Source organism: Tupaia chinensis, unplaced genomic scaffold (genome assembly GCF_000334495.1).
Source record: "Tupaia chinensis unplaced genomic scaffold, TupChi_1.0 Scaffold000175_1, whole genome shotgun sequence".
Classification (NCBI taxonomy): Eukaryota; Metazoa; Chordata; class Mammalia; order Scandentia; family Tupaiidae; genus Tupaia; species Tupaia belangeri.
This window is the reverse complement of record NW_006159650.1, coordinates 637,589-663,500: the sequence shown is the minus strand read 5'-3', so window position 1 is coordinate 663,500 and position 25,912 is coordinate 637,589. Positions and strand designations below refer to the sequence as shown.

The 25,912-nt window shown below is 46.1% G+C and overlaps 2 pseudogenes; one reads left to right on the top strand and one right to left on the bottom strand.

Annotated features, from left to right (window-relative positions):
* The first annotated feature begins 10,671 nt into the window (after positions 1 to 10,671).
* LOC106734649 (protein mago nashi homolog pseudogene) lies at positions 10,672 to 11,179 on the top strand (annotated as a pseudogene).
* A 14,070-nt stretch (positions 11,180 to 25,249) lies between these two features.
* LOC106734648 (proteasome maturation protein pseudogene) lies at positions 25,250 to 25,671 on the bottom strand (annotated as a pseudogene).
* Positions 25,672 to 25,912: the final 241 nt, after the last annotated feature.

The window sequence follows — 25,912 nt, the reverse complement described above, 5'->3', positions numbered from 1 at the left end:
CTTCCTGCACCTCTCAGCCGCTCCTACAGTGAGATTTGACTCTGGGATTAAGTGTGTGTGTGTGTGTGTGCCCAAGATCCCGAGAGGAGAATGGAGGAGAAGAGATTGCGGTGTGGCCATCCCCCCAGGGGGTGATTTCTCACTTTCTGGCAAGCGCATACACCCTATAGCAAAAACACCTCTCAAAACACACACACACACACACACACACACACACACACACAACCTGTTAATGGAGTGTGAATTGGGGGTGAAAGTGCTACTTCTGGTTCCTGTGTAACTCTCATCCCTTCCATCCTCTTTCCCCTGTCCACTGCCTGGGACTCTCGCTTGGTGGCATCTCAGCATCAGTCATGCAGACAAGAAAACCATAGTGGTGGGACAGGAGCAACCCACGAGAAGGCACCTGCACTTCTGAGAGACTGTGGAGTGACAGCCCTACCCACTTGCAACTCTTTGTAAGAGAGAAATAAGCTTTTGTGACCTAAAACCATAGAGGTTGACTTTACCCCAACTAATAGAGAAGACAGACATGTACAAGGGTCATGGGACCACGTGGCCTAAAAAAGCACACATGAAACACGTGTGACATAAGGGGCTTGTCAGACTGGATATCTTAGCAGGTAAACACCCTTAGACTGAGAGTAGCTGGCTCAGGCAAGGTAGCACCGTGGTATCAGAGGAGGTCCATCCCAGGAGCATGGGGCTGTGGTGCTGGCCAGGTGTTGGCATCCTGAGATCGCAGGCCAGGCAGCTAAGGGGTTGGACAGGCAAGCTGGGTCTGTGATAACCTCAGGACAAAATAGGAAGAAGTCCACTAAGACAAAAGTCCTCAGGCCCTCTGCAGAGCAGTGTCTGGCCAGGGCCCACTGGTCTGCCAGGGACCAAAAGGGCCTTGGTAATAAAACTCTGGGTCATTCTCAGTTTATTCTGTCTTCTTCCAGCCATGGGGCCAAGGATTCTAGCTAGGCATCACTCATCCTGATAAGAGTAGAAAAAATTAACATCCCATTTCCTAAGATGCCCTGTGCTAGAGAGACTTCAGAAAAAGGCATTCATTCATTCAACAAAGATACTGCACCTCCTCTGGACCAGGCACTGAAGTCAGCAGGGAGTCAGTGATGGGGCCCTGAGGGACTGCGGGAGTACTTGGTCACAGAGAGCAGGGATTCCGAGTTACTCGGTGAAGGTGGAGAAAGCCTGCCTTCAGAGAATGCCTTGAGGGACTCTTGTAAATCCTCTTGTCCTTACTTGTCATATCCACTAGCTCAATGTTTGACCATTAGAGACTAAGTCCTTTGGATCTGGAAAACTTGTAGGACATCAACAAGTCCTAACATCCCCAGGGATGGGTAACATGGTAAGTCATTGCTATGTTAGGGCCAAGGACTACTGGCATTCTGGCCCTGTGGAAGGGGATACGGGATGAACACGTAAGAGGAAAGGGAAGCCAGAGGGCGCAGGACAATTGAGAGGGACGGGGGTGCTCAATGCTAATCTCAGCAGGCCCATGTGACTTGCACAAGTTGTTGGTCCTTGGCGTCTCCTTGTTCCTGGAGGAGAACCTGACCATCCTCACCTTGCTCTGCTCTGGGTTTCTGTGCAGCAGGTCACTTGGTGTGGCTACTCCCTTCCTGTCCTCCCCACTAATACCCCTGTGTTCGTTCAGCTCCACTCTTTGGGGAAAGTACCTTTAGCTGATAAGTAAATCTAATTTATTCATGCCAGCTTAGGTCATCGCATTTCCCTTGCAAATGATTGGTTTAGTCATGAACTTGGGACTGTTTGGGCTGATGTGAAATTGAGGGCAGGGCCTGCCGGGGTTTACAGGAACCTGTGTCACCTGTGGAGAGCGAGAGGAGAGGACGCTTCTTCTATGCTTAACTGAGACCAGAGCAGGGTGAGCCCCGAGCCACCACCGTGGCCCTGCTGAATCAGAGGCTCTGGAGCCTCCTTGCCACTGCACCCTGTTTCTGGGGAAGGCATTGCTTCCATCATGCGAAATTTGGTCTCTAGCCATCCATTTCTCTAACTGATATTTCTTGAACACCTGGTATGTGCGCAGAACTACATTTAGCCTACCATGGAAAACAGAATATTAGACTGTTGACAACATAAATAAGTAATGAGAAATGGTGTATGAATAGGGTGCTCAGGGAAGCCTCGTGGAAAAGATGACATTCAGTCCAAAACCTCATTAACTAATGCCCTGAGAAGGCTGATGAAGTAATACTCTCTGAAATGGATGATTTGAGCTCTTTTTGAAAGCAGAGGTTCCTGTTCAATCAACAGTTCTCAACTGGGGGTGATTTGGGCTCCTCCTCTTAGGGATTTTTATTTCTTCTTAGGGAATTAATTTCTTCAGCAAGAGAGAAACAGACACCCAACAGTGCTCTCATGCTGTGATCCACCCCCCGCCTCAGCCAGCCTGGAGTGCTGGCACGTGTGGGATGTGAGTCTGAGATTTTCCCCTGTGGGTCTTATTGTATTACTGTGTGCTACCATCTGGCCCCCAGGCAGTATTGATTGTCACAACTTGGAGGGGTGCTATGGGCATCTAGTGGGTGGGAGCCAGGGTGCAGCTCAGCACAGCTCTCATGCTGTGATCCACCCACCGCCTCAGCCAGCCTGGAGTGCTGGCACGTGTGGGATGTGAGTCTGAGATTTTCCCCTGTGGGTCTTATTGTATTACTGTGTGCTACCATCTGGCCCCCAGGCAGTATTGATTGTCACAACTTGGAGGGGTGCTATGGGCATCTAGTGGGTGGGAGCCAGGGTGCAGCTCAGCACCCTACAATGCACAGGACCGACCGCTCCCCATGACAGAAAGTGATCTGGCTCAGGTGTGAATAGAGCTGGGTTGAAGCCTGCTCTGGATGGACGGACATGCTTGCCTGCAGACACTGGGAAGTCAGGGTGGATCCATCTGCCTCCCCCTGCCCCCCTGGCAGCCCCGCTGGACCACACAGGGCTCAGCAGGAGCAGATGGGAGCGCCTGCTGCACCGGGATCCTGCAGCCTGGGCGCTGTTCGCCGACGGGAGAAAGCCGATGCTTCTCACTGACTGGTGCAGCCTCCCCCCACATCACCAGGGAAGGAAACGGAACACATCTCGAGAACCTCTGTTTATGGTGCAGGAAGGGTTTAGTGACTTTACTGCTCAGATTACTATTCAGATATCAGTTTCATCATCATCAACCTCCAATTTCCTGTTTTGCTTATCTTAGCATTACTTTTTTAATGTTTGCACTGCCCATATGGCTTTGGCTTCAAGTTGATTAGATATGGAACTGGTTTGTAATGGATTAGAATGCAAGATTTGTTTGCTTTGTAATATTTTTAAAAAGAAAGGAAAGAAGCAGCAACGACGAGAGAGATATTGTATATTTACAGTCCTGTTTTTTCATCGCCGGAAAAGACAACTTATTTAGGAATGTGGATTATGGCTCTTGGTCACTTTTTGATTTGTGTTTCACTTCAGGGTTTTCCTGAGTTACAAATCCCTACAGATTTGTGGGACTTAAGAGGTTATGCTTGTACATTTATTTTTCCTTTTAACATTCCCCCCCTTTATTTATGAGGAGTCCTTAAAAAGTTCTTGGAAAATGCATATTATCAAAAAACTGCATGGATTTCAAACTTTTATTTTTGCACCAAAATAAAGTTGTAGTTCAATTTCATTTTTCCAGGATCTTTCTGAAGGCCCCTTGTATGTGTTTCCCTGTAAGCCAACCCAGGTGCCCCTTTTCCTGCATCGTCTGTACAGTTAGAAACACTATGCAGATCAGCCCTGTGAAACCGAAGGCCTGATGCCCTGATTGTTAAACACTGACACGCTGTACATTGACACTTGGCATCCGGATATCCCAATTTCAGCACATATTTTAGCAAATATATATTTTCTTGATCATTTCAAACTACCATGCAAAGTCACATCCTGCCCTTTATTAGATGCTCAGAATAGTGCAATCGGCCCTGCATGGCTTTGCAAGCAGTGGCAGAAGGTTGCACGTGTCGGCTCTGTAGCCAGGAGACCATCCCGGGAGTGCAGACAATGCCTGCTAGTTAGCAAGCTGAGACTGAGGTCTGAGAGTCCTAGGGCTCTTTGTTCTTGGAGTTAGAGGTTATCTTTGGTGTATTTCAACCTAACCCACCTTTAGGACCCTTTGATGTCATTGTTAGAGACAGATTGCATAGACATGGGCTGAGAATGTGGGCTCAGGGTCTAGGATTTTTTGTTGAATAGCCCTGGACCCCCACTTCCTGCGATAGCACCAGACCGATGTTTGCAGAACTTGGTAGGCAGCTATTGGTTGAGCTGTGCACCACCCACCACCCCCACCCCTAAATAGGTCCCAGTCCCAACCCTTGGGACCTGTTAATGTGACTTTATTTGGAAATAAGGTCTTTGCAGAGTAATAAAGATGTAAGTTACAAGAAGAGAAGAATAGACACGGAGACACACACACAGAGGAGACCACCAAGTGAAGGCACACGTAGAGGCCATGTGACAACAGGGCAGACTGGCATTGTGCAGCGTAGCCAAGAACTCCAAGGGTCACCAGCCACCGCCCGAAGACAGGAGAGAGGTGTGGAACAGATTCTTTTTCCGAGTCCTCAAGCAGGAACCAGTCTTGCCCATACCTTCATTTTGGATCTCTGGACTCTGAAACTGAGAAAATTAGTTTCTCTCTCTCTTTTTTATTCAGATTGTGATAGGGCATGTGCACTTGTCAGAGAGGGACAGATATATAGAGAGGGAAAATGAGAAAGCACACCCCAGGGGGAATAACCCCTTCTCTTCCATTTTCTTCTTGGGATTTTGGGCATACACACACACACACACACACACACACACACACGTGTGCTTTTTCAAATCACCAGATGGGACTCAAACTGCATTGCTGGCCTGGTGAGATCCAGTCACCTTAACCGCCACACCACCGACTGGCCCAGTTTCTGGTATTTTAAGCCATTTGATTCGTGGTACTGCTCATGGCAGCTCCAGTATACTACTATGGTGGTTCATTGAGAGCAATGACAGGATTCTTCAACTTCTCATTTCTAGGCGAAACTGAGAGTCAAATGTATTTAACCCAGAATAATTACATTAAAATTTATTATTTTTTAAGTGTGTGGATAAACTTTTCAATAGTGGTCAAACTCCACGGATTAATAAATAAAGGATCTGGGGTGGAATACAGACTTATTTTTTATTATAGAGAGTGCACACACATGCCACTGAGTGAGAAGAGATGGGGAGAGAGAGAAGCACCCTTGACAGGGTCTCATCATGTCACAATACTCTTTCACCAACCCTTTAGCTCCTTAGAATCTTGGTCCCCAACCCTTTAGCTCCTTAGAATCTTGGGCACCAATATGTACTCAGGATGTTTTTAGGCCAACTCAGAGTCCTGAACCCATGGTCAGCCATGTCATCTCCAGTTTTGCAAGGTCGTGTGTTACTCCGGTGCCACAGCAATTGGGCCAGCATTTGTATTTTTAATAAAGAATTAAGCAAAGCGCAGATGTGGCTCTTACTCCAGGTTCAATCTCTGGTGCTTACTAGTGTGGCTGGAGAACTGGTCAACCTAGACAGGCCTGAAAATCAAGTTTGAATCCCTTGGTTGCACTAATGTCTTTGATTTACCACTGTCATTGAAACCAATTTGTTGTTGTTGTTGTGTTTGTTTGTACTAGGCTTTTTGCCATAGGGCATGTGCACTCACTGGAGAGACAGAAAAAGAGAAAGTTTGAAATCACTTCCCGGAGGGTTGACCACACCACAATCCTCTCTCCTCTATTCTCCTCCTCGGATTTTGACCATGTGTGCACATGCGCCCAGCATGATTTTCAAGCCTCCAGCTCCAAGACTCGAAATGTGGTTGACCATGTGTGAGTCCAGCACCTTAACCAACCACACCACCTGCTGGCCCAAGAACTGATTCTTTTTTCACTGGAAAATTCCTCTCTCTTGTTTCTCATAGTTCAACTTTAGTGTACTTCTAAAGATTCTGTTAATTGATAGTGAACGACTTATGCCTCGTCTCCACCGTGGCCTCTTCAGAGTTGGAAATGTATCCAGCTATCTTTTCTGCTAATCACACGATGGTGGCTGCTAGAAACAGCTTACTGGCTCCTACGAGTTGCTCTGTCCACTTCAGTCCTGTTTGTTGAGCTCTCATTATATACAGAAGGTAGAGAGAAATGAAAATAGCCTTCAATGATGCATTGTTAAACACCATGACAGTGCCTTAGTCCTCGTCTTTTGAGATTTACTTTACTGGCTGTGGGTGAACCCCTCAATCTGACAGTGCCCCAGTGTTTCACCAGGGGCCACTGTACCCAACGGACTCCTTTGCCTGGCCAGTTAGCTGTTAGCACATGCAAACGCGCCATATGTGAAAATAGCAGCGGACTGTCCAAGCTACTTTGGACTGCTTGGATGCTTGATTTCAGGGCTTCTAAACTCTGTCCACAAAATACTGGAGTACACTTTGCATAGGCAACAGTATCTACTGGGCAACCAGAAAATGGGATAATGTGGCCCTAACAGTATCCCCTGGGATTTGCCTCGGCGCTGGTGAAGCCCTTGCGGAGATATCGTAGGCCGGCTCACACTGTAGGTGTGGACTAGTTGGAGCTGTTAGATGGGCTCATTGGTTGGGGAAAAAATTCAGCAGAGAAAACAAGTGAGGAGGCTATGTGAGGAGAAGATGATAGAGAACTAATGGCTCACAATTCCCAATTAGCCCATCTGAGCAGGCGGACTTTCTTAATAATAGAGAAAGTAGCTACCTATAGTAACCCTTCTTGTCTTTGCTGTATAAATATAAATGGTAACCAAGGATCACCATATATTAAAAGGGAAAATAGGTCTAATAGGAGGACCAAGAGGATAAACTGGAAAATTGATAACCAGGGGAAGGCTAGATAAATTAGGCCACAGATAAGAACTTAACAAAACTTCTATCCAAATCTCTAGTTAGTATCTTAGGAAAAAATCTTGAAGATTTTGTATCCTTAAGATGAGAATCAAGGACCAGCAGATGGCGTAATGGTTATATCACTGGACTCTGATGTAGTTAACCACGGTTTGAGTCTCAGACCTGGTGGCTTAAAACACGCTGAGTGAGTGTGTGTGCATGCCCAAAATCCCGAGAGGAGAATGAAGGAGAAGGGTTTACGGCATGACCATTCCCCCGGGGGCTGATTTCTTGCTTTTGGTCTCTCTGTTTCTGTCTCTGGCGAGTGCACGTGCCCTATAGCAAAAATCTCTCTCTCTAAAAAAAGTGAGAATCATGGCTCTGAAACACAGAATAAGGAAGAGTTCTTAAAAATTAAAAATATCACTACTAAATAAATCCTCTAATAAAAGGCCTAGAAGATAAAGGAAATCTTCTGAAAAAGAGGTTGGAATACGAGAAGGGAAATGTAGTTGACAAGGGGGATTAATTCAGCAAGTCCATCATTTTATTAGATGTGTTTCTAAAAATATGAAAGAAGAAAATTGGAAGGAGGAAATATTCAGAAAAAAAACAGATTGAAATAAACAGAATTTTAAAAATTCATGGACTGGTCCCATAGCTTAATGGTTTGGGGGAGTCAGATTCCACATGGATGACCGCATGGTTTGAGTTCTGGCCCCAGTAGTTTGAAAAAACCACCAAGCATGTGTGACTGCATGCCCCAAATTGCAATAGAGTGGAGAAATGGAGAAGGGATTGTGGTACGACTGTGCCCCAAGAAAGGGGGGAGAGCTTTCTCCCTCTCTGTCTCTCTCTTTCTCTGGTGAGTACATGTATTCTCTGGAAAGAAATTTACCAGAGCCCAAGATAAACGTAAAACTCAGCCAGGGGCGTTGGTGGCACCTACCCTATGGCAAAATCTTATGGAGGCTGGAGGATTGCAGCATTGAGTCCATCTCTCTCTCTCTCAATGCACATGATTTAAAGGGACCAGCAGATGGCGTAATTGCTACGTCGCTGGACTTCCATGTAGCCGACCACAGTTCGAGTCCCGGACATGGTGACTTAAACTCGTGCTGGGCATGTGTGCGTGCATGCCCAAGATTCCAAGAGGAGAATGGAGGAGAAGGGTTTGCAGTGTGGCCATTCCCCCTGGGAGTGATTTCTTGCTTTCTGTCTCTTCGTCTCACTGGTGAGTGTACACGCCCTTTAGCAAAAACCTCTCTGAAAACACACACACACACACACAGAACCCAAAAACAAAAAAACCCAGAAACTGTACAAGGATGTCATGGCTTAAATGTGAAGCAAATAAAATGATGCATGCTTTCAGCTATTGATGAAGGGTAAGAAAAGAGAGTCTTACCCTTGACTCTTTTGTTCAATCTCCTTTGTTTATTTACTTATTTAATTTAATTTAATTTTTTTGGAGAGATTTTTGCTATAGGGCACATGTGCTTGCCAGAAAGACAGACAGAAAGTGAGACATTTCCCCCCAGGGGGTATGGCCACATTGTAATCTCTTTTCCATTTTCCTGTCGGGATTTTGGATATGCACATGCACTAGCTCAACTTGAGTTTCAAGCCACTGGATCTGGGACTCGAACCATGGTCAGCCATGTGGGAATCCAACACCTTAACCACTATGCCACCCGCTGGCCCCTGTTCAATTTCCTTTGAAGACCCTAAGTTGGTGGCAAAGGATCACATTTCCTTGTGAGTTGAGTCACACCACATGGTTCCCAGAGATCAATATTTACATAGTCATGATGTTATCAGCTCTCTTTATTGAGTTTGGGTTTTAAAACCAACCTTTCAACCACACTCTTGGTTTTTGCTACTGAATAGAGTATAGATGTTCAAACTTTGACTTGGCTGAGAAGGAAGATATGTGATAAAGTAGAAGGACCACGTTTCTTTCTTTTTTTTACAGCTAGAATTTTATTTATTTATTTATTCATTGTTTATATTTTTTAAATTATTATTCATACATTAAATCACTGTACATCATTTAGATTGTGAAGAGACTTCACCCAGCATGACATTCACCTCAGTCCAGCCCAGTTGAGACCACCACACACAACCTTGTCAACAGATAATAAACTCCGTCTGTGTCTCACAAGTGTCTTACCTCTCCATTTCCCCCCAACTTTCCTACGCTTTTCCCCTCTCACATTCTCCTTCCACTTTGTCTCTAGTGTCCATTACAATTGTTAATACTTTCATGTTCTCCAGTCTTTCAGTCTCTACTATAGAGTGCGGACAGTTGGTATATGTTAAGTGAAGACAGACAATGTCTCTCTTTCATAGCCTGACTTGCTTCACTCAGCAACAAATCTTCCATATTCGTCCAATTTCTTTTTTTTTTTCTTTTTTTCTTTTTCTTTTTTTTGAGAGGTTTTCGCTATAGGGCGCGTGCGCTCGCCAGACAGACAGAGAGAGACGTAGAGACAGAAAGCGAGAAATCACCCCCCAGGGGGGATGGTCACACCGTCTCTAGTGTCTATTACTATTTTTAATACTTTTATGTTCTCTAGTTCTTCAGTCTCTACCATAGAGTGCAGTCAGTATATGTTAAGTGGAGACATGCAATGTCTCTCTTTCATAGTCTGACTTGCTTCAATCAGCAACAAATCTTCCATATTCGTCCAATTTCTATCACATTCCAGGGCCTTGTTTTTTTTTTTTTTTTATGGCTGAACGGTATTCCATGGAGTATATGTGCCACAATTTTTCAATCCATTCATCTGTTTGTGGACATTTGGGTTGGTTCCATGTCTTAGCAATTGTGGATAAGACTGCCATGAATATAGATGTGCAAGTGCTTTTCTGACTGAGTGCCCTCCTGTCCTTTGGGTAGATACCCAGGAGTGGAATTGCTGGATTATATGGTAGTTCTATGTGAAGGTCTTTGAAGAACCGCATTTTTTTTTACCATAGATACAAAGTCAGATATTCAAACTTGAGGGGTCCAGAGATTTTAATCTATCATTTAAAGTGGGGTTTCCCAGCATAGGCAATACTGAATTGAGTTGATAATTCTGTTGTGGGTGGCCGCCCTGTGCACTGGAGGATGACTGGTGGCAGTATTCTAGCCTCTCTCACTAGCTACAACCCCAGGTTACAACAACCAACACCTGTCTCCAGCATTGCTACCAAATGCCCCTGCCCTGGGGGAGAACTAGCCCTGGCTTAGAGTTAGAATCATTAGAAGAACTAAAAGTAAAATAAAGTAAAACTAACAATAATCGGATGAAGGTAAGAGTTGCTAGACTGTATTGTAGATAAGAAAATCACTCATCCCTCATAGGTGTAAGTTAACAGATTTTGGTCCAAAGCTGAAAAAAAAAAAAAAAAAAAAAAGATACTATATGATGGAGGTATTCCAAAGGTTCATGGAAAATGTGTATTATTAAAAAAAATGTAAATTTCAATTTTTTTAGCACCAAATAAACTCACACCTTAATTCCACAAACTTTTTGAAGTTCCTGTGTAATTTTAATGTGACACTATTTTGACAGTTATGCATGATATAGTAGAAGTGAACTTACTGGGGCAAGCAGGTGGTGGTGAGGCATTCTCACACGGCTGACCAGTTTGAGTTCCAGACGTGGCAATTTGCCTTTTCACTTTTCCTCGGTCTCTCTCTGGTCAAATAAAAAATAATAATGATAATTCTAAAAATTAAATAATTCCTTTAAAAAATGAACTTACCGACACGCAGCCCATCTGCTGGGCTTTCGGGGGGCTTCCCAGGGGCAACCGTGGCTACGGCTAGCGATTTCTACCTGCGCTACTACAGGGCACAAGGGCAAGTCTGGACACGAGTGTCTGGAGTTCGAGTTTCGGCTGGACGGAAAGCTTAGGTATGCCAACAACGGCAATTACAAAAAGGACGCCATGATCAGAAACGAGGCTTATGTACACAGGAGTGTAGTGGAAGAACTGAAGAGAACTATTGACGGCAGTGAGATTACAAAAGAAGATGACGCTTTGTGGCCTCCCCCTGACAGGGTTGGCCGACAGGAGCTTGAAGTTGTAATTAGAGATGAGCACGTTTCTTTTACCACATCGAAAATTGGTTCTCTTATTGATGTAAATCAGTCAAAGGATCCTGAAGGCCTTCGAGTATTTTACTATTTGGTACAAGACCTGAAATGTTTAGTTTTCAGTCTCGTTGGCTTAAACTGCAAGATTAAATCAATTTTTTAAAAATTATTTTATTCATTTATTTATTTATTATTATTTTTTTCACATGAGTTTTGCCAGAGAAAGACAGAGAGAGAGAGAGAGGGAGAGAGAGAGAGAGAGAGAGAGAGAGAGCAAGCTGCCAGGTTTGAGACTCAAACCGTGGTTGGCCATATGGGGATTCCAGCACCTTCACCAACACGCCACCTGCTGGCCTCAAAATTAAACCAATTTAAAGTGTATGTTTTTGAAACCGTTTGTATATTTAATTAAGGATTGGATAAGGAAGGGTTTATTTGTCATTTACGATGTTGGAATTTGTATGAATGTGAAGCAAACAAAAATAATTTTTATATATAAACTGAAAATAAGAAACTACATAAACAGGCTTACTAGTTATTCTCACTTGGAATTGGGGAGGGGGGGTGGAAAGTCCCGAGAAACATGAAATTTTGTAAATAAAAATCCCCTTTTGTTGGAATTTCGCCTCAATAAAATACGTCAAAGCCTGAAAAAAAGTGAACTTACTGGGTCCAGCAGATAGCATAGTGGCTACGTTGCTGGACTCCCATGTAGTTGACTACAGTTTGAGTCCCAGACCTGGTGGCTTAAACTCACGCCAGGCGCATGTGCGTGCGTGCTCAAGATCCCGAGAGGAGAATGGAGGAGAAGGGTTTGTGGTGTGGCCATCCCTCTTGGGTAGTGATTTCTCACTTTCTGTCTCTCCATCTCACTCTGTCTTTCTGGCAAGCGCACACGCCCTATAGCAAAAACCTTTCCAAAAAAAAAGAAAAAATGAATTTTCTGACAGCTAGACTGGGAGAGGAATCAGAGTTGAAACAGAAGCCATAACTTACAAAACTATGCTATGACTTTCAAACAATGAACTGTCCAAACCCTGATATGAGAGACAAGATAAATTCATTGTTATGGGCTGAATGTTTGTGTCTTCTTGAAATCCATATGTTGAAATTCTAACTTCCAGAGTGATGGTATCCGAAGGTGTGGCCTTAGGGAAGGATTAGGTAACAAAGGCAGAGCCCTCGCAAGTGGAATTAGTGCTGTTATAAAAGGGAGCCCCAGAATTGGTGAGTCCCTTCCACCGTGTGAGGACACAGTGAGAAGACACCATCCATAAGCCAGGATGTGGGCCCTCACCAGATGTGGCATCTGCTGGCATATTGATTTGCATTTCCATCTCCCAGAACTGTGAGCAGCAGGTTTCTGTTGTTTATCACATGTCTGTGGTTATAATGAAGTCTGTGGTACTTCCTTACAGCAGCCTGAGCAGATGAAAGCTCATTCGGAACAAAATATTCTCAACAAGGAGCAGGGACTTGCCAGCTGCACAGACTCATGTGTTCAGAGGTAAGATGCTGTTTCAGCAACTTGCCGAGTTTACAGATTGACTAGCCCTCCAAGACTCGTTCTGCAGGGCCAACGGCTGGTGTAGTGGTTGAGGTCCTAGACACTCCCACATGGCTGACCACGGTTCAAGTCCTGGACCTGGAGACTTGCTTTCTCACTTTCCCTCTCCCTCTCTCTGTGTCTCTCTCTGGTCAAATTAAAAATAAATGAATAAGGGACCAGCAGTTGATGTAATGGCTGTCGCTGGACTCCCATGTAGTTGACCGCAGTTCGAGTTCCGGACTCACACTGGGCGCATGTGCATACGTGCCCAAGATCCCAGGAGGGGAATGGAGCAGAAGGGATTACGGTGTGGCCATCTCCCCTGAGGGTGGGGGAGTGATTTCTCGCTTTCTGTCTCTCTGTCTCTCTCTGTCTTTCTGGCGAGCACACGTGTCCTATAGCAAAAACCTCTCCGATAAATAAATAAATAACATTAAAATAAATCATTCTTTTTTTAAAAAAAGACTCATTCTGCAACCATGCTAGTCCCCATACTTACCTGCCTCCTGACTCTCCCACTGAGCTGTTGCACAGCTTCCCCTGTGTGCCCCCTTGCGGGCTCATACGCCCAACTCCATGTGACTATGAGTGTGTTTCTATGCTCTTGGGCTGATAAGCGCTAACATTTGAAAAAAAAAAAAAAACTTAAAATCTTGCCTTCTTTGCTCCCTTTGCTCCGGCCTGCCCAAATGATCATTTCCTGGTAGAGCGCTTGAACTGACCACAGAGCAATGCAAAGGGTAGGTAAGCTTTGGTTTCAGAGAGGGTGCCCCTAGATCCTTTATCACGTCACCTTTTTTTTTTTTTTTTAATTGCCAGAGAGCATGTGTGCTCACCAGAGAGAAAGAGGGAGAAAGCCCCTCCCAAGGGGGCCTAGTCACACTACAGTCCCTTCTCCTCTGTTTCTCCGTCCTGTCTGGATTTGGGGGATGCATGCACACATGTGCCCTGAGTGTTTTTCATGTCTCCAGGGCTGGGACTTAAATCACAGTTGGCTGTGTGGATCCTGCTCCCTACCCACTAGGCCACAGGCAGTCCCATGGAACTCATCTTTGACACTCTAGGCAAGCCTACAAACACGGTGAAGCCTTAGAAGAAGTTAGTCTCCCATTTGTGCCCTGTTCTAGAAAGGACTATATGCTTTCTATATTTTTACATTTTTTCCAAAATGGAAGTGGCTCTGATGTTTCCAATCTGCAGGAGGAGAAAGTGAACTCAGACCGATTCAGCCACTTTCCCCAGCCCTTCTTCCTGGGAAGTGGCCGGCAGGTCTTTACGTTTTAGGGAACATTCTTGTGCTCACCTGGGTCAGAGCTGTGCTGTGGACGGAGGAGTAGCTGAGATTGGCCCCTTGTGGTTCTAAGAAGGTCTGGGGAGGAAGCGGGTAGGCCAAGGGCCAGCAGGTCCATATTCCCCCTACAGGATATGCGAGTTTAACCCTGTACCCCTCTCACTCAGAATCTGGGCAGCTGCTATCTGTGCTCTGCCTGGAACCAAGTCACCACCAGAAAGGACCTGCTCCCTTCTTTCCTCCCTCATCTGCTTCCCCGCGGGCTTGTGTTATAGTAGGGGCCTTTGTTGCATGGCTGGGGTCACCTAGCACTCAGGGAGGGCCTTTGGGGTCACATGCTCAGATCTACAACCATTCTTACCCAGCTTCCCTGTAATCCACCTGGAATTTTCTACTGGGGCTTGAAGCCCTAGAAGTCTGTCAGGATTCTCTCACATCCTCCCCTTTATTCATGGACCCGTTAGTCTTCTAGGATCACAATGTCAGCTTCCTGAGGCTGGCTGGGTAGCCTACCCGTTGAAGGAGCTGGGTCCTACATGGCTTCAAAAACTCACGAGGCGCATGCATGTGCCTGCCCCAAATTCCAACAGGATGGAGAAATGGGGGGAAAAGGGTTGTGGTGTGGCCATGTCCCACTGATAGAGGTACTTTCTCCCTCTCCCTTTCTCTGTCTCTCTGTCTCTCTGTCTGGCAAGTACATACTGCCCTCTGGTAATTAAAAAAAAGAAGAAGAAGAAGAAGAAGAAGAAAATGTTAGTTCCCTAGATCTTCTCCCCTGACCTTCTGAGTGGAGGGGGTGGAATTCAGAACAACCCAGAGCACTGATGTGATTATTGTCGACATAACTCCCACTGAAACTTGCATCCTGTTTGTCTCTGTCTCTTGTAGCACTTGCCTCCTGCCCTACCAGGTGAGTAAGACAAACATGGGTTCCTTTGCAGGTGTCTGGGTGGTCGGGATGCTTGTCAGCACAGCCAGCCTGTGTCCCGGGAAGGTGTGCTGCCTGCTGTCAGCTGGGCTGCCCGCTCCCCTGAGCAGTCCGCTCCAGTCGCAGGGGCCACGCTCCTGGAGGGCATCGGTCACCTGTTTCCTTGCCTCTGTCACCACTAGCTGCTTAGGCTTCAGAGCTGTGAGTGCATGCAATCTGTGGTCCAGAGAACTCATCTCGCTAGCATTTCTCCAAAACAGACCAGTGATCAGGGAGTGGGAGGAGAATTGCAAAGACGCTCTCGACTCCTGCTGACAAGCGCCCCCTCCCGGTTAGAACGCGGCTGTTTTAGGCTCACAGGGAAATCTGCACTGTTCGCAGGTAGGTTAAGCTCACCGAAGGATAAAAGTCCAAATCTGTCTGCATGGAGTATAGACAGGGTTAGTTTACTCCAGTCAGGAAATGGTAAAACGTGCAGCTCTCCTGGGCTCCCTGTCCTTATCAAAGGCAGCAGAAAGGTAAACATTAGCTTTCACGGTACTGGGCTCTCACAGTTCTCACTGAGCAGGTTAGCTGTGGACGTCAGCTGCCCAGTCTCCTGTTGCTGTTTCTCCAAGAACCCTGAGCAAGACCAAATCCATGGTCTCAGGTCTCCAGGCCGGCTCGCCCTCCCGAGTGGCCCGACGGGCTCAGGGCCGACTGTGGACCTGTTCTCCCATTTGAGATCTTTAGGCATTAATGGTGTCTTGTCTTTTTTCTTTTCTCTTTTCTTTTCTTTTTTCAGTTTGTTTATATTTTTCATAACAGAGAATATATGCATAGGGCCGGGGAGTATCCATTTTTTGGGGGGGGGAAAGGTTTTTGCTACAGGGTGTGTGCACTCTCCAGGAAGACAGAGACAGAGAGACAGAAAGCGAGAAATCACCCCCCAGGTGGGATGGCCATGCCGCAATCCCTTCTACTTCATTCTCCTCTTGGGATCTTGGGCGCACATGGATGCACGCACACGTGCCTGGCATGAGTTTAAGCCACCGGGTCCAGGACTCAAACCGCAGTGACTACATGGGAGTCCAGTGACATAGCCATTACGCTAACTGCTGGTCCCAGGGGAGCATCCTTGATAGGGTCTGCCATGTCTGATCCACCTCCCTGCGCACACCCAGTGTGTTTTCAAGCCTTCTTGGGGATCTGAATCTGCAGTTCGCATGTGGCTTCCAGCATTACAGCCATTGGCACACTTGCCGCCAGGCTGGGTCAACAGTATCTGTTCTAAGTCCTATAGCTCTCAAAAGATTGTTGTTCCATGTCCAAGTGGAAAGAGCAATCTGAGATTTGATGAGAAACACAGCTGTGTCTGAGGTGTTCCAACGGCTATGGGACAATGCAAAGGGCCATGTGAACATTTGGTTCCCAGAAGCCGGGCCCAGCAGCCACTCCTGTGCTGGCGAGCTTCCCAATCTATCCTGGGAGCCCGGGACCTGCCTCCCACCCCAGGTCTGAATTGCAGCCTGTTCCCTCCTATGGCTCCTCCTAGTGCCTGCCTCTCTGGATCCCTGCCTCTCCCCTCCTCCGTCCCCATGCCAGGATACCAGTACTGCATGGCAGTGTCTGGTTCCCCTCCTTCCCTGGCTCTGGGGAGTGTGTTCTGCTTCCAGCCCTCAGCTGTCTGACCCCTTCGCCTACCCTATCTGGAGCACAGAGTGCCCCTCATGCCTCACCCTGAACACCCCACCTGCCTTTCCTATCTGATCTTAAGACCCATAACCAAAGCTGTCGAGGGTTGCCAGGGCCTGAGAGCACTTTCCAGATGAACCATCAAGCCCACTCTGGGAAAATGGTGCCCGCTCTGCCTTTGTAGGGTAGAATTTCCTAAAGAGAAGGGGGTCTCCTCTCTCCTTAAAAGAACTGCATAAAACTAGGATATCTGGATCCATGTTCTTCTGGGCAACTGCTGCTCCGGGGCCGACATCAGGGTCTGGAGTTCATCATGCAGACGGGCACCACACTGAGGTTCTGTGAGCGTTCTGATGCCCTTTGTCTGGTATTCCCACATCAGGGTGGAAGACGGGCCAGCTGCCATCACGGAGTCTGCACACACCCACAATGACCTTTTTTCCAGATAAGGCCACATTTGGGGTCCTGAGTTTGGAGTGTGGGGTAAATATACCTCAGCTTGTATAAGGGGCTTCAGGACTCTTTGGACCTTGAAAACTTGCTCAACCACTGGATGGGGGGTCTTCTGGGGACAGCTGGCCATCGGCACTGAACTTGCCACCTTTATTTTCAACTCCTGCTTCTTAAGGAGATTCATGACTAACCTGAAGGAGGTTCATAGCCGCACCAGGACTGATCCACCTTCTCAGTGGGACTCTGCCCCACCCCTGCAGTGTGGCTGGGGTGAGCGGTGACACACGAGGAGGCTTTTCTACCATGGTGGGACAGGGCGGCTCCCACGATCTTCAGGTACTGGGAACAGGGAGGCGGGAGGAGGGAATGGCACAGACAATTGTAAGAGCCTGCTCTGGAACCCCTGAAGAGTTCAGAGGAGAGGAGAGCAGGTTCCCCTGGAGGTGAGATGTTAGCTGGGCCAATGGTTGGCAGGGTTGGATCAGGGAAGCCTGAGGGCATCAGGAAGGGAGGAAATGCTGAGAACCAATGCCAGAGGAGCTTGGGTCAGAGTGTGATCCAGTCTGGAAGAAGCCAAGGATTCCTGCATGGCGCGAGGGCTTAGGGATCCCACTGCGGGGATGCTCGCCCTGCTGAGAAGCCAGCCTTTACTCTGGAGGCAGACTAGAAAAAGGGTTCTCCATGTGAAGCACGAGCGTGAGAGTGATGTTTCCAGGTGACTAGAGCTGGCCAGCACTGACAGTTGGGTGCGGAGAGACACCTGTGGCAGCCAGGAGCCTGTGGGGCTGGACGGGGCCTGGGTGTGGCCAAGCCAGAGGGGCAATCAAGGTGTCTTCAATGTCTGGGCACTCTGCCCGGGAGAACGGTGGGTTTGCCGATGGGAACAGGGAGCTCGGAGCAGCAGGTGAGTCCAGGAGACACCAGGATAGGGTGGACCAAGACGTTTAGGAGCCATCTCTATGATAGAGCTTCCAGGTACAGAGGGGGCAGTGACAGAGTCCTGGGAGACCCCACATTGTGTGGGTGGGATGAGAAGGGAGGAGCAGAGACTTGTTCCCTGGGTCAGGGCCTATTTTTGTCACTGGAGCCATGGCCCCAGGCCTAGCGGTGCTCCAGGCACATAGTAGGTGCTTAACACATACTTGTTCAGTGAAGGAACAAGACCTGGGCAAGAAGAGTATTTGGGAGAGGACAGAGGCCATCCATTGAACCATACATGTCCTGGGGCTGCTGCATCAAATCACCATCTGTGTGACTTAAAACAATAGAAATGCATTCTCTCTCAACTGGGGGCCAGAAGTCCAGAGCCAAGGTGTCAGCAGGGCTGGGCTCCCTCCAGGTTAGGGAAGGAGACTTCCTTACCTCTTCCAGCTTTTGGTGGCTCCAGGTGTGTCCCTTGGCTTGAGGCAACACCACTCTAATCATGACCTCCTTCTATAGCAGCCTCTCTGCGTCTCTCTACATTTTTCTTTTCTTTCTTTTCTTTTCTGTTCTCTTCTTTTGTTTTCTTTTTCCTTTCCTTTCCTTTCTTTTTTTTTTTTCTCTTCTTTTCCTTTTTTCTTTTTCTTTTTCTTTCCCTTTCTTCCCTTTCTACCACCTGGGAGGACACCAGATGACTGACGTGCGTCATCTGGATTGTAGTGCTCTTTCTAACCCAGTATGATTTCAGCTCAAGATCTGCAAAAACCTGATTCTAAAGGACACATTTCAAGGTTTCAGGTAAGCATGTCTCTTTTTGGGGGCGTTGAGATGAGGTGAATGCGTCACCATCCAACCCACAAGATCATAAACTGACATTTTTGAGAGTGAAGGAAGAGAAAGCCAAGTAATGTGGTCAGAACAACTGGCACAGGGAGGAGGTTCAGATCGGCTCCCATCTTTAGAAGGAGTGGGAGACAGACTGGAGATGCTGGAAGTGGAAGGGGTGGCCGGGAAACAGGTATCACACAGAGAAAGGTGGGGAGTGACTCGCAAGTCTGCCTTAGATTCGAGTTTAGCAGGAGACTCCCTGGCAGGTGCGACAGGATTCTCGCAAAGACAGCAGTGGCCAAAACAGCCTCCTTTATCCATGGCAGCAGCTTTGATGAGAGAGGGACGCATCCAGGACACCCTAGGGGCACAGCATTGGCACCCTCCTCCTACCTCCCCAGCAGACTCTCTGACCAAGCCTCTGAATCAGAAGTGTCATCACACTCACCACAGTTCCTGTTCTCAGCTGCCAAAGGTTGAGGGCAAGAGTCAGAGATTTTAAATTTTTTTAAATTTCATCCTGCTCCCATATTCTTTGCCTTCAGTTGGGATTATGAGTGAACGTACTAAAAAGATGTTTCCCAGATACACAGCTGGCCCCAAGCTACCAAATGCCAGACATTTCAGAAATAGAGTTGTCCAGACCAGCTGCTCTGAGGTGTGGATAAACTGCCAAACAGGTTGTTAGCAGAGACGGTGCTGTTCTAGCCTAGGAAGCCCCTGTGTTCTGTTCTTGAACATCTGGAGTCCTTCCAGGATTGGGTGGGAAAACTGGGGTCACCTCACCTGCCTGCAGTATTTGTCCTGACCCCAGGGACGGTTTGCAGTGAATTAGGCGCCCCCTGGTGGATATTTTTGAAGACTCCCCTTTGGAAAGGTGAGCTCAGGCAATTCCAGGAATGGTTTGTTCCATGAGGCTGCAATAGGCTTCAGAAAAGAGGGAGACAGTAAGGTCACTGAAGACATGTTGCCAATTTCAGAGATAAGAGAATTGAGGCCAAGAGGGTAACCGGCATCCCTATGGTCACAGAGCTACTGAGAGCAGAAAGAGCAGGGGTTAGGATCCTTGGCCATTCTCAGAGTACACCAAGGACGATTTAACATCATGAACTTGGTCCCCGCCACCTCATTATCTCTTTCATTGGATGGATTTAAACCTCTCTCCAGCTCCTGTGTGTCATTGGCGATAGGTTAGTTATTAAGTGGTGTTACGGAAAGTGAGAAACCACAATATTTGAATTACCTTTGGAAAGACTTCTGCCTTCGTGAGCTCTTTACCTTCTAGAAACTGTTTATTTAATCAGTGACAGTGTGGAGTTTCTAATTAAAGATTTTCTAAAAAATGAGTATTTGGGGCAGGGGCAGGGTGAGGGTGTACTCTTAAGAAAACAGTGCAGCCTGCCCCATCAGTCCCGACATTGCGTGGGGAGGCTGCCACTCCACGGAGACCTGTCGGTGCTTGCCATCCAGCCGTGAAATCAGGGAGTCCCAAGATTTTTAAGCTGGCAGAGGTTGCTCCTCCCAAAATTTTTAGAATTTGCAGATGTTCTAGCGACCTTGCTATTATAAGGCCACCCATCAGTGCCTTGGGAATGTCTCCAGACCTGAGGATGGGGTGATTCAAGCAAATGTACTGAGCAGAACTTCCTTTGGAGCTAGTAATAGTTACCATTGCTTAATGACGCCCACCTTGTTCCGGAAGGCTTGGAAGCTTCTATGGTCAAGCCAAATACATAGGACAGTTTTACGCAGTCAAAGCAATGAACCAAGACCATGCAAAGGAGGAGAACTGGTGTTGCCGGCAGAGCCATTGTCATTACTGAGACTGATCGCTGCCTGGGCCTAACCTTCTTCGCAGACACTGGGTTCCACAGTATCCATTATTAGAGAGGCAGGAGCCCACCAAGTTCTTTAAAAGATATTTTTCCCTGGCATTTTATACATACACACACACACACACACACACACACACACACACACACACATATATATATATTTACCTGTGCTGAAATTCCTTCTCCTCCATTCTCCTCTTGGTATTTTGTGCACATGTGCGTGCCAGCCATGTTTCTCAGGCCACTGGGTCCAGCACTCAAATGCACAGCCAGTCACATGGGATGCAGCCACTGTAATCACCTTGCCACTGGCTGGCCGTCCCTGGCATTATTTCTAAGAAAAATTAAAAAATATATATTTTGATGGACCTTCTCTTGGGTTCCCTGGGTGAGAACACAAATCCCACTCCTGACAACAATTTCAGCCCCAACACAGAAGCAATCTTAATCATCCTCATCTGGCTGCTCCTTGTAATGACCTCAATGAAACCAAAAGGCATAACCATGAAGATGACCACATCGAAGCAGCTCTTTCAGGGCCAACTAATAGAATCCAGATAGTGCTTTCCTCACAAGTCAGCGTCATGAGGGATGGCATGTAAATCCATTTAGGGCTGGAAACCATCACCGCCGGCATGCTCCAGCCGATGGCAGGGAACTGTGGCCGCACCCAGCATTCCTTAGGAACGGGGCTGCAGAGCCCCGCACACGAAGGGGTGAGGCTTCAGAAGCCTGTAGCACGGGCTGTGGAACCTTGCAGTGTGATCGCCTCTCTGCTGTTTTCTGGGCAATTCTCACTCACTAAGGGACAGGGACAGAGTAACAACACAGCAATTAGATGGCTCCTAAGCACTCAGATGCCCAAGCCTTTATTGCCTCTGTGCACTAAGTAGCAAAAGTTGCAGCTTTTATGAAACCCATCCTCCTGCAGAAGCCTGCTTAGTGCTTGTGAGAAAGCCAGGCTCCCTCGGGGCTAATGCAACCCACATGGCAACTGCTTGCTTCAGCGGCTCACAGAAAGATCTCGGGTAGCAAGAATTTCTTACTGCCCCGTTTATGAAAGGGCTGAACACAACCTGTTTGTTTTTACTCCTTTTGTAGTTACAATAAACGTAACAGGAGTGCAGAGGTGGGAGTGTAGATGACACCTGGGCACCGCTTCGGGGAGTTTGGCATTTTCCTGCCAAAACAGATAATAGTCACACACTTCAGCATGTTGTGATTTCTAGTAAGTCTGTTAAGTGGCTAACTGACAGGTGGCTTGTACTTATTGTTGTCAGCATACCCTGTAAGCCTAGGCAGGGAGCCCAATTTCAGGAGGATACCTGCAAGGGTGGGGAAGGTGAAGAGGAGGGCGATGGTCCAAGCTCTGTTGGCTCCGTGGTCCGCCCTGACTACAGCTGCACTTTATTCCCTTGGGTATGTCCTCTAAGATAAAACCCTGGCCTCAGGTTCTGACTCACTAGGGGTAAAGCGTGGGGATGGCAGCCTCTCCCCTCACAGAACAGAAAGAAAACCTGCCAAAGGAGGGAGAAGGGCTGACGGAACCTTTTCCTCCAATTAGTTTTGATCTTTTCTGTTCATCTGCCCCAGAGCAGGATTGGGTGGGATGGAGAGAAGCAGCAGCCTTATATTACTTAAAGACATTTGTGATTTGGTAAAACGAGAGTTTGGCCAGCCTTTTCTTTTGGCAATTCTCAAAGACTTATAATATTTTAAATATTGGATCCTCGGAAAAGTCATAACCTATTTTTCTATGCAAAAAGGCATCATGTGACCCAATATATTGTTAGTTTTATCTGGGAAACAAACTGAAATCTTCAGTTTAGCGTGGATTACTAATAAAAGTAGCAAACTACTTAGTCACAGAGCAATAAGAGAAATAGTGTGCAAATCCATACCTGTGATCCAAGCAGTGCATGCATATACATATGCATCGACCGATGCTTCACAATCTGCAATGGGCTTACATCCCAATAAATATCACAAACTGAAAATATTGTAGGTTGAAAATGTATTAAATACACCTAATCTGCCGAGCATAGTTTAGCCTAACTTATTTTAAATGCACTCAAGACTCACATTAACCTACAGTTTGGCAATCTCCTCAGGCAAAGCCTATTTCGCAATACGGTGCTGAAACCTGATGCAATGTGTCGAGCACAGTGCATCCGAGAGCACAGTCTGGCTGTTCTTCCTTGTGATCGCAGGCTGATTAGGAGCTGCAACTCACTGCCGCTGCACAGCATCGCAGAGTATGGTACAACATATTGCTAGTCTAGGAAAAGATCAATATTCAAAATTCAGGGGCCAAGAGGTGGCATGGTGGTTAAAGTGCTGGACTCCTACATGGCCAACGATGGTTCAATCCCAGACCTGGTGGCTTAGCAATCACATCACATATGTGTGTGTGTGTGCATGTATGCCCAAAGTCCCAAGAAGAGAATGGAGGAGAAGGGGTTGTGGTGTGGCCATTCCCCTTGAGGGATTATTTCTCACTTTACTTCTCACCATTTCTCTCTGGTGAATGCGTGTGCCCTGTGACAAAAACCTTAATATATAAAAGTATGGTTTCTCCTTAAGGCATATCACTTTTGCACCACAGTAAAATAAAACATTGTAAGTGGAATCATTGTAAGTTGGTGATATGTAATATCTGGAAGAGATCTTCACTGGTATAATAGTCAGCATTATGGAAGAACAAACATCCCCAAATTCTCAGTGGTTACAATGACAAACATATTTCTCATTATGTTATATGATTTTATATATACACACACGCATATATATATATATATACATATATATATATATCTGAGAGTAAAGTATATCTCAGGCAGTATGAGGACACAGTCATGGGATTCAGTCAAGGAAATAAAGGAAACAAGCCCCCCTTGCCCTATGAGGTTCTGATGTCACCACTTTCCCCAACTTCTTGGGGTAGAAAAGCTCTTGGCAACGTCTTCCCAGTCTTGGCATCATGGACCCATTGGGCTCCTTTAGGCCAACATCCATCTTCAGCAGCTGAAAGGCCAGAGCATCAGCAGGATGTTCGTACTGCAAAAGAGAAGGGGATGGCAGTCTTGAAATATTTGAAGGGACAGTCCCAAGACAGAGGAATTAGATTTGATTTTTTCCTTCCTCAAGAGATGGGAACTGTAGGGAAGTATATTTTGGTGGCACATAGAAACAACTTTGCAATGCCCGATCTGTCCCAAGAAAGGAGCCTGTTCCTATGGCCTGTGTGGTGGTCAGGAGGGACACAGAGAAAACACAGACCTCTGGTGAGTGGGTCAGTGGCCTTCAAACCTCGAGATTGGTTCTGTTGGATCTGCCTGCCTGAGAAACTGGAAAAGGATACGCTCCTAGCCTTGGTTTTTAAGTCTATTTTGGCGTGTCAGAGAATTCTGTTAAAGGGTGACGAGTATATTTCATACTTTTATTTTTGAGCCATTTGAATAGGATTTTACTTTTTTGAAGGATTTAGAGAAATCCAAAACCATATAAAGTTTATTTTAATTTCACATATGTTACAGATCAAAAGAATCATTGTGGAAAAAAATACTCTAATGATTTGAGATGATCTAATTCTTACAGCTTTTTTCAGAATAGTTCCATGGCTTCAACGAGAGGCCATTTATGACTCTGAAATGTGTTGGGGATCATACAATGTGCTGCCATTATCACACAAAAGCACTGGTTTTTGTTTTGTGAAAACATATTTTATTGTCAAGAAGTGTTTTATTTGTTGTTTTTATTAAAAAAAAAAAAAAAAGACTGGGGCCAGCAGGTGGCATGGTGGTTGAGGTACTGGACTCCCACATGGCTGATCATAGTTCAAGACCTAGACCTGGCAGCTTGAAAATCATATTGGGCACATGCCCAAAAATCCCAGGAAGAGGATGGAAGAGAAGGGATTGCAGTGTGGCCAGCTCCCCCGGGGCATGATTTCTCACTTTTTCTCTCACTCTCTCTGTCTCTCTTCAGTAAGCACATTTGCCCTATGGCAAAAACCTAAAAGACAAAAAAATGACTGTCATATTAAAGGGGCAAAAACATTTTCCAGATACCCATAATTCATCCTCCAATGACTTTACGGATATCTGTTTCATAACATTTATTACATTTCGTCTGTAACTAAAAAGAAATGAAAGTGGAAAAAATAATCAAAATTAATGATAGCCTTACAAAGTAATGTGAACTTTCTAAAAATGAAAGCTGTGTCTATTTCTAAGCTGTGAAGAATTTATATTAAGGTTCTGCTCTTTTAAAACATTCCTTATAACAACATAAAACTCAAGTCTCATATTTCTGGTAGCGAATGAAAGTCAATTCGAGTTGCTAAGGTAATGCCGCCATGTTTCCTAAAGTGTGTTCCCTATAGCACCAGCCCCACTGGCTGTTCCCTCAGATGGTTCTATGGGTTTTATGGTAAAAACATTTGGGGAAAGTTGAAACTCACTTCCCTGACTTGGAGAGCCATAAATCTCAATGATGCTTTAAAGGCTCTGAGATGTCTTACTATACAGACCCCATCTCCACCCCCCACCCCCCCATGTCCCCCTAGCTGTTACTGTCTCTTGGTAACACTTCTAGAAACTCTGGGTGTAGGATTAAGAACACTGAATTCGAGGCCTGCAGGTGACGTGATGGTTAAGATGCTGGACTCCCACATGGCTTACCATGGTTTGAGTCCCCCGTGTGGCAGCTTACTTTTTCACTTTCTCTCTCTCCCTCTCTAGGCCTCGTATTTGTCACAGTGAACCAAGTTTGTGATCCACGATCGAGTGCGATTCTCCCGTCAGTTCTCTTGGTGACAGGTCGTTAAGAGTATCTTCAAATCCAATGGTCTCATTGGTACCTTCAAAATACCAGTGAAAGGTTTGAATTTGACAAAAAATGGAAGACACAGAGTCTGCTACACTGCCGTGAATTCCATTTGTAATTTTAGTAGAGCACACAAACCCTGGATATTTTTCAGTGTGGAGAAATTCATCTTATCTTGGTTGAGCTGGAACTTTTATTCTGATTAATTCAAGAGGATGACTGGCTAAAAGTTCATTTTTCACACAAAAAAAACCTTTCCGAAGATCATGACTTTCAAAAGGTCCACTTGCTGACCTTCAGTAGCTGGAATGCTGTCTTTTAGCTGAGATCCAAGTTCTCTGGCCTTCATCCTCAGCTAGCTCCACAAACACAGCCTCGTTACCATCATCCAGCCCTGCCATTCCCTATTCAGGTTTTATTAACTTGTTATATCGGGTTGTTGGAAAAGTCCTGATGTATTTTATCTTTTTTAAAGGCCACTTATTTATATAAAGAACAAACATCAATGATCTATTGGCCATTAAAAGTTTTTATATACATTTATTTCAATTTCTCTTATACATTCAATCACATATGTCACTTAGCTTGTA